The 7,355-nt window shown below is 41.5% G+C and overlaps 1 pseudogene; it reads right to left on the bottom strand.

Annotated features, from left to right (window-relative positions):
• Nucleotides 1–5,250: 5,250 nt before the first annotated feature.
• LOC101584434 lies at nucleotides 5,251–5,937 on the bottom strand (annotated as a pseudogene).
• Between the last annotated feature and the right edge of the window lie 1,418 nt (nucleotides 5,938–7,355).

Consider the following 7,355-nt stretch of genomic DNA (forward strand, 5'->3'; position numbering starts at 1 on the left):
ATAGGCTCAAAGAATTTGGGGAAAAATCTGGCTTCATGTTCATCCTTTTTCTCATTCAGGCCTCAGAATATGAGACCAGAAGCCAAAGTTGAACAAGTCTCTCCAAGAGCTTTTGTAACTGTTCTAAATCAAATCAGCTCAAGAGTTCTAATTCTACTTGTGAAAAATACTTAGAATTGAACTTTGGAGTTCCAAATTCCACGTGACCCACTTCCTAAAGACTTTTTGCCTGATGAATAAATTGCATGCCAAGAAAGCGTCAAAATTCTATCAAGTTTAATTATGCAATTTTTGTCTATAAATGACATACCTCCTGTACCCGGTGAGACCCACCCATGCACTAATAGGATATGACAGCCACATCAGCAACAAAGCCTCCCCCGCTTCAGTTCTCCTCAAAGGTGAGACCGCTGCTTGGGAGGCTCTGGCAAGGGAATGCAGTGACATTCCAAATCAGAGCTATATGGTGTGACCACCTGTGACCCCCAGGCTAGGTGAAATACTGTCTTGTGCTGCTGGGTCACAGGAGTGATGAGGGGGGGTTGAGTGGAATTCATCCCATTTTCACCTTTTATACCAAAATGCCATTCTATTGGCATGTTAGTAAGATAGGAGGCTTTTTGGGGGGAGGGGGGCCTATGGTTACATACAGTGTCTTTCTGTCCATTCTCCAGGAAACCAGAAGTGCCTTCCTCCTTCATGAACTTTGGGTTTTGAGGATTCCTTACACTGAGGACCACATACTCCTGCTGCCTATAAAGCAAAGGGGAAAGACCCTTCACTCTAGATTCTCATTGTATTTTGCCCTTTGGCTAAAAACAAAAGCTATGATATTTGACTCTTCATAGAAATAAGTCTTCCAGTGATGGCTATCAATATGTTCTTTTCCAATGTGGTTGGATCAGGAGAAGGAAATATCTATTAAACCAGAAATGAAAACAAAGACTATCCCCAACTTCTCTGAATCACACACTTTAATTCCTTGTTCAATTCCTACTTGCCTTGAGTACAGAGAAAAATGTTGGAATAATGCTTCATATTCCAGCATATACAGCCTGGGATACAGTAATAGAATTGAGATATTTATTTCATTTATTTCTAAGACTATCCAAATAATTCTTTTCTGTAGTAGAAAAGTACAAATTTTAGTCGAGGCTGCAACACTGTTTCATTGGTGCTAATTCCCCTGAAGACATTTTGCTAACAGTTCTTTTGAAGTTGTTTCAGTCAGCAAAGAGGCCTTTTGAATGTTAAATATTGGAGGAAATGCCTCTGGGTGGTTCTACAGACCTGGTTCAAAGAAGGGGCATAGGCTTTGCTTTCTGGGATGTGCTGCTACTCAGAAGAAGGAAGAAATGTCAGAATTAGTCAAAGAAAAATCTATAACAGGAAAATTCTCTAAACTACTGATTGTCAAAGTATGGCAGAGGAGTGGAAGCCTTAGCCTTGTCCGGATTTCTTAGAAATAAAAATTTTAAATTCTCCCCAGACCCATCAAGTCACAATCTCTAAATGTCTAATGTTCCTGGGAACTGTATTATTCTTTTTTTTTTTTTTTTTTAATATATTTGGTTGGTATGGGGTTCTCACTATGCAGCAGCTCAGACTCCTGGTGATCTTCCTGTTTCCAGCCTCCCAGGTGCTGGGATTATAGGCATGCACCACCACGCCCTGACTCTGTGGCTGGCTCAGTCCACCCTAGGGGCAGGCCTGATACCGCATGTGGTGCCAAGGATCAAAGCATGATCCCAGCACTTGTCTAAACTTGCCTAAGCAGGCCCTTTAGTTCACTGAGCTATCTTGCCTGCCCCATTCCCGGGAACTTTAAAGTCTTGTTCCATTATCACTTTCTTTCCTTCCTATAAAAATAGCCACTAACACATTTAGATTTCTTGCTAATCATCATTTTAGGGTATTTGTGTGAATGGAAGCTGTCCTCTTATTTCTAAAGAGTATATTTTCACTTTAGTACAAAGCTAGGCCTATCTTCCTGGGTGACTACACAATGCCCTGGGCTACTTCAACCACTCACTGATCTGGTATTTCCATAGTTGTAAGGAGAAAAAAGAAAACTATGCAATGCAGTTTTCCCTCAAGAAGCAGTGTATTTCTCATTTTTAATTAATTGTTCCTTTAGTCTGGAGGCCCTTATGGGCTAAAGCAGGAGTCTCTGAGTCTTTGTGAGATGCTCCATATCCCTAAATGGTCGGGCTCTCCTAGAACTGAGGGGATTGGTGGAAGGGAGGGGAGGGGGCCTGGGGACGGTACTGAGGTCCAGAGCAGATGGAAAGGGGAAAGGCACCCTTAGGGGAGCCAGATGCAGCAGCCACACTAGAGCAAGGCCTATATGAACCCATTCAAGATGTACTCTGTCTTCGTAAAACCATTTGGAGTTTTTTGAGGAGTAAAGTTAATAAATGACATGACATTACATGACAATAGATAATAGACAATTCTCTCTCTGTCTCTATCTCTGTTTCTGTCTCTCTCGTTCTTCCTCTCCCCCCCCCCCCAGTATTTCTATCTTTACTTCATTTCATCACAGAGCTTTCAGTTACCAGATAGAGGACTGAATTCAGTAGGGAAAATTACAATGTCAAGAAAGAATTCACAGAATTTCTAACTTCCCTCAACCATTTTTGATGACTATAAGAAGGAGGGGTAACCCAAAACATTCATGAAACCAAACACTGCTTTAGAAAATGCTAGATCATTCTTTACATTACTCTAGTGGATTTGTTTTCAATGAGTAAGTGTGTGCATGACCTAGAAGTCAGATAGACAGGGTTCCATTTCCAGCTCTGTGAAGGGAATGACGAGATGACCTTAGACAACAGTCTTGACCTCCCAGAGCTCTTGGCTCCTCATCTACAAAATAATGGACCAGTTACAAAGGCCTATTGCAGTTTTGGCTTCATTATGCCTTACTTTGCCTCTCCTCTCCTCTCCTCTCCTCTCCTCTCCTCTCCTCTTTTCTTATTCTATGGTGCTGGGGCTCAAAGCCAAAGCTTCAAATATGTTAGGCAAGTGCTCCACCATTCAGCCATACATTCAACCAAGTTCCAAATTTTTAAGAATCTACAAAAATTTAAATCCTAGTATGGTATTTGTGGACAACACAAATGACCATGGATGCGTGAGTGGATAAACAAAATATAGTTCAGCTGGAAAAAAGAATGATGTTCTGACACAAGCCAAAACATGGATGAACCTTGAAAGCAGTATGTTGAGTGGAAGAAGTGGTTTACCTTTTTTTCTTTTTTGACAGAACCAGGGATTGAACTCAGGCCATTGCACTTACCAGGGAAGCACTTATTCCACTGAGCCATCTCCCCGGCCCCAGTTTACCTATTAAAAATCATATTGAAATTCCATCCCCAGGACAGGAAAATTCTGTAAAGAGGGAAAACAAATTAGTGGTTGTTTAGGGCTAGAGGCATGGGAAGTTGGAAGACAAAGAAGCAATAGGTCATTGGTCAGCCTATGAAGATTTCTTTTTTAGGTGATAAAATGTTTCAAAATTACCTATGGTAATGATCATACAGATCTATGAGTTCACTAAAAACCCTTGACTTGTGGACTTTCTATCTTTCTTTCTTTCTTTCTTTCTTTCTTTCTTTCTTTCTTTCTTTCTTTTCTTTCTTTTTGTTGTTCGATCTCTGCAGATTTATTGTTGAATAAATTTAACTTTATAGACTACATAACAAAGCTAACCAAGTGTAACAGATAAGCCTGCCAATCACACATAGCTTTATACCAGCCTTGCTAATTTAACCAGTTGTCAAAATTTCAAAGTTAAAGAATCCAAATAATTCCCAACATACTTGCAGTCACTCAGAGCATCAAATGAATGAGGCAGACCAGTATTCCCAAATTCCAGTACTATCTAATGACTGTTGAAAAGCCTACAAAATAGACAAGGGCAGATTCTTGTGCCCCCAGCATTCTGAGCTAAGTAATACTGATGAGAGCATTTCCAGAAACCTTCGCGACTGTTTTACTGCCCTATTATACTTAATATTTAAATTGACTATACTACTGACTATAACATTCTAAGGTATAAGAGATACTACTAAAAACAATTAGCTACATGAAATATTGCTAAATATGTGAGATTTACAAAACTGCTTAGTCTCATTAACATTTCTGTTAACAGCTTCACTTTTCTTTGTACCAGCTTGGCAAAACAGGAGAATAATGGTTGTTGGGAACTGTTAAACTTATGTTTGGAGCTGGGTGTGGTGGTGCACACCTATAATCCCACCCAGGAAGCTGAGGCAGGACTGCCTGAGAGTTCAAGGGACACATGGGCTCCTAGTGACTTCAAGGCCGGCCTGGACTACACAGACAGGGTCTGTCCCAAAAAACAAAAATAAGAAAACATTTTAGCCTGGGTGGAACAGGCCTTTCAACAGAAAAAGACAATCCATTTAAAGGGATTGAGTATATCTGGGCTCGAAAATTTTGCAAAGCTGGTTTACAGTATTTTGTTCCAAATTCAGGCAATTCCTCACACTTGCATTTTTGTCTTGGTATTAAAATATTTGAGAACAAAGAAACAAAAGAACAGTAGAAACCACCCCACCCAAAAGCCTGAAAACATCAATTAACTACTAAAACTTAAGCCTCCACAAATCAGTTTCTCACTTTATATCACATTTAGTAAGCTTTGCTTTGTTCTTGTGATGAAATCAGTGGTCCTCCTAGACTGATCATTAGGTGACAGTATCCAGTAACACTGACTTCAAATAAATTTAGGGATTTGTCACAACCATACTATTATACGGGACTCAAAATCATTTTATCCAGTGCTACAAAGGTAAAATGGAATTTTTGACATCCCTTAAGATCTTAGTCAAGTGATTGTCTAGAACAGTTGATGTTCAAGATTTAACCAATGTCCTTAAACTCTGAATGTAGGTCAGTACAAATGTGGCTAGTAACAACTTAAGTCTGCCTCCTGATGTTTACCAACTCAAGAAGTGTCAATAATGACCCAAATCAAAAGTCTATTAGAAACTTTTTATTTAGATGTGGCAAACAAAACCTCACATTTTTAGACCATAAGATGTTAATACATTCAACAAAAATTTATATTATTTTACTGACATGAATTTATAGAGTAATAATCCAGATCATTTTGGTTAGATGGTTGACATATCCTTTCTAAGTTACACTTTACAGACATCACAAATCCCTTATAATAATGTAAATAAAATAAATTTTCCCTGAAGGATGAACTTGAGAACTTCAGTCCATTCTTTCAGGACTTGCGCTTCTGCATGGACTTCCTGACGGGGAATGACTTCTTTTTGGAGATGGAGATCTGGACTTTGACCGGCTGCCTCTTGGTCGTGAAAGAGACCTAGACCTTGATCCTGACCTGGACCAGAATCTCAATCCTTTTATCGAGCCAGATCTTGGTTTTCTGAGCGAGGCCGATCTTGACCAACAAAGAGACACAGACCTCGATCACTGACCTCCACCCTCTGCTCTTGCTGTGGGAGCGAGAATATCCCATTCCTCTGAATGGAGAATGTGATCTAGACCGTGACCTGCTTCTTCTTCTCCTGCTATTGCGATGACAATCATAAGCATAATGTCCCTTTTCACCACACTCATAGTATCTATCATTGGGATCGAAAGGATGACGGGCAGGTGATCTATCAAAGCGAGATCTCCGAGACATACCCATTGAAAATTCAACCCTCACTCAGGAACCACAAGTCACTTTTTCATCCAGTCCTCATACTGTATCTTCAGCATCTCTAGGATCTTCAAATTCCACAAAGGCAAGTCCTGGGGGATTTTTTGCGATCCATACAGTTCTTAAGGGACCATAATAGCTGAAAGCCCTAACACTCCTTTGCTGGCACCAGTTCTCAGGTTACCAACATACACCTTCGTTTCTCCTCCGTACCTCTCGTAATGCGACATGCTGATCAGCCCACACGCTCTGCTCTTTGACTCAGAGGGCTCAGGGCTCCTCCAGAGGTTCAGCAGCTATGGCCACCAGTCCCTGCCAACGGTCGCAGCGGCACTACAGACTTGTGAACCTCCACTGAGCAATTGTGTGGTAGCTGAATTATATGTCAACTATGATATAAAGAGTCCATAAGAGTCAAATTTTCACAAGTTGCTAAGTTTCTGACAGAAAACAAACCTATAGAGTTAGACAAGGAACACCTCAATGAAACTGATACGAGTTATTTCTTTATATAAAGCAAGTGTCACAGGGTGTAACAACACCACCCACAAAATAAAATATGGAGGAAACTTGACCCCAGACCTTTGGGCACAGAAAGAGAATGATTCCAACAGAATTTGAGTGAAAAAGGGGGAAAATGAGGTGAGTAAAAGCTATCCAGGAATCAGTGGAAGGGCTGTTCTTGAAAAGGGGAGCTCTGTGGCGTGGGAACACTGCCTGACCAGGACAGCAGGCACTCAGTCACTCAAACTGAGGATGGCCCCAGGGCCAGAGATGTACCCAACAGCCAGTGAGGACAGTGATGAGAAGCACATGCTCTGGCAGGTAACTTGGCAACATCAGGGAGGGAAGGGGCTGGGCATCTTGGGAATAAGGGCAGGAAGCAGGGACTGGAGCAATTACTAGATCACCCACCTGTCACTGCCACTGTGCTCTAGGCATCTGCTGGCTGAAGGGCTGTTTCAGGTCATAGACCACAGCTGGCACTCAGCAAAATGCTCTCAGCTCACAGCAAGATCTGAAAAGTGGTAAGTCCAAAAGCAATGCCCAGCAGAAATGCACACGTCCTTCAAGGAAAAATATATTAAATTGCACCGACCCTCTGTGGAACTGTGATTCTCGGTAGGTATGGGGCAGGATGATAATGTGAGAACCTTCCCCCACCCTTCTGAAATGGCCAGGTACAACCCATGGACCCATCAACACTAGTAGAAATGTGACTCTCATGATTTTTAGGGAAAGGGTTACAGAGGGTACAAGGCCATCAAATGAGAACTCTGGAAGGTCCCTAATCTGTTCAGTTCAAGAGAGAGTCTGGGATCAAGTAGGATCAGTTAGTAACGTGTTAGAAATACAATTTCCTACAAAGTCAGAAATTCTGGGGTTGGGACTGAGGGAATCCCTGTTTTCCCAGAATGCACTGAGGTTGAAAACCCACCAGTTACGTCATTTGTTACTTCAGTGACCTTAGTAATGAGCACCTGAGAGCTGAACCCTATAATCTTTCTGAAGAATATTGTGGGTCAGGGGTTGACAGGAACTGTGTATGATGAAAAGAAATACATCAGTGACATCCCCCGGGACAGAAACCATCTGAGCTTCTCTGGAGGCCCACCCAGGCATGCAGGGCCCTCTGATGACTCACATT

This window comes from Octodon degus, unplaced genomic scaffold (assembly GCF_000260255.1).
Source record: "Octodon degus isolate 3935 unplaced genomic scaffold, OctDeg1.0 scaffold00090, whole genome shotgun sequence".
Lineage (NCBI taxonomy): Eukaryota > Metazoa > Chordata > Mammalia > Rodentia > Octodontidae > Octodon > Octodon degus.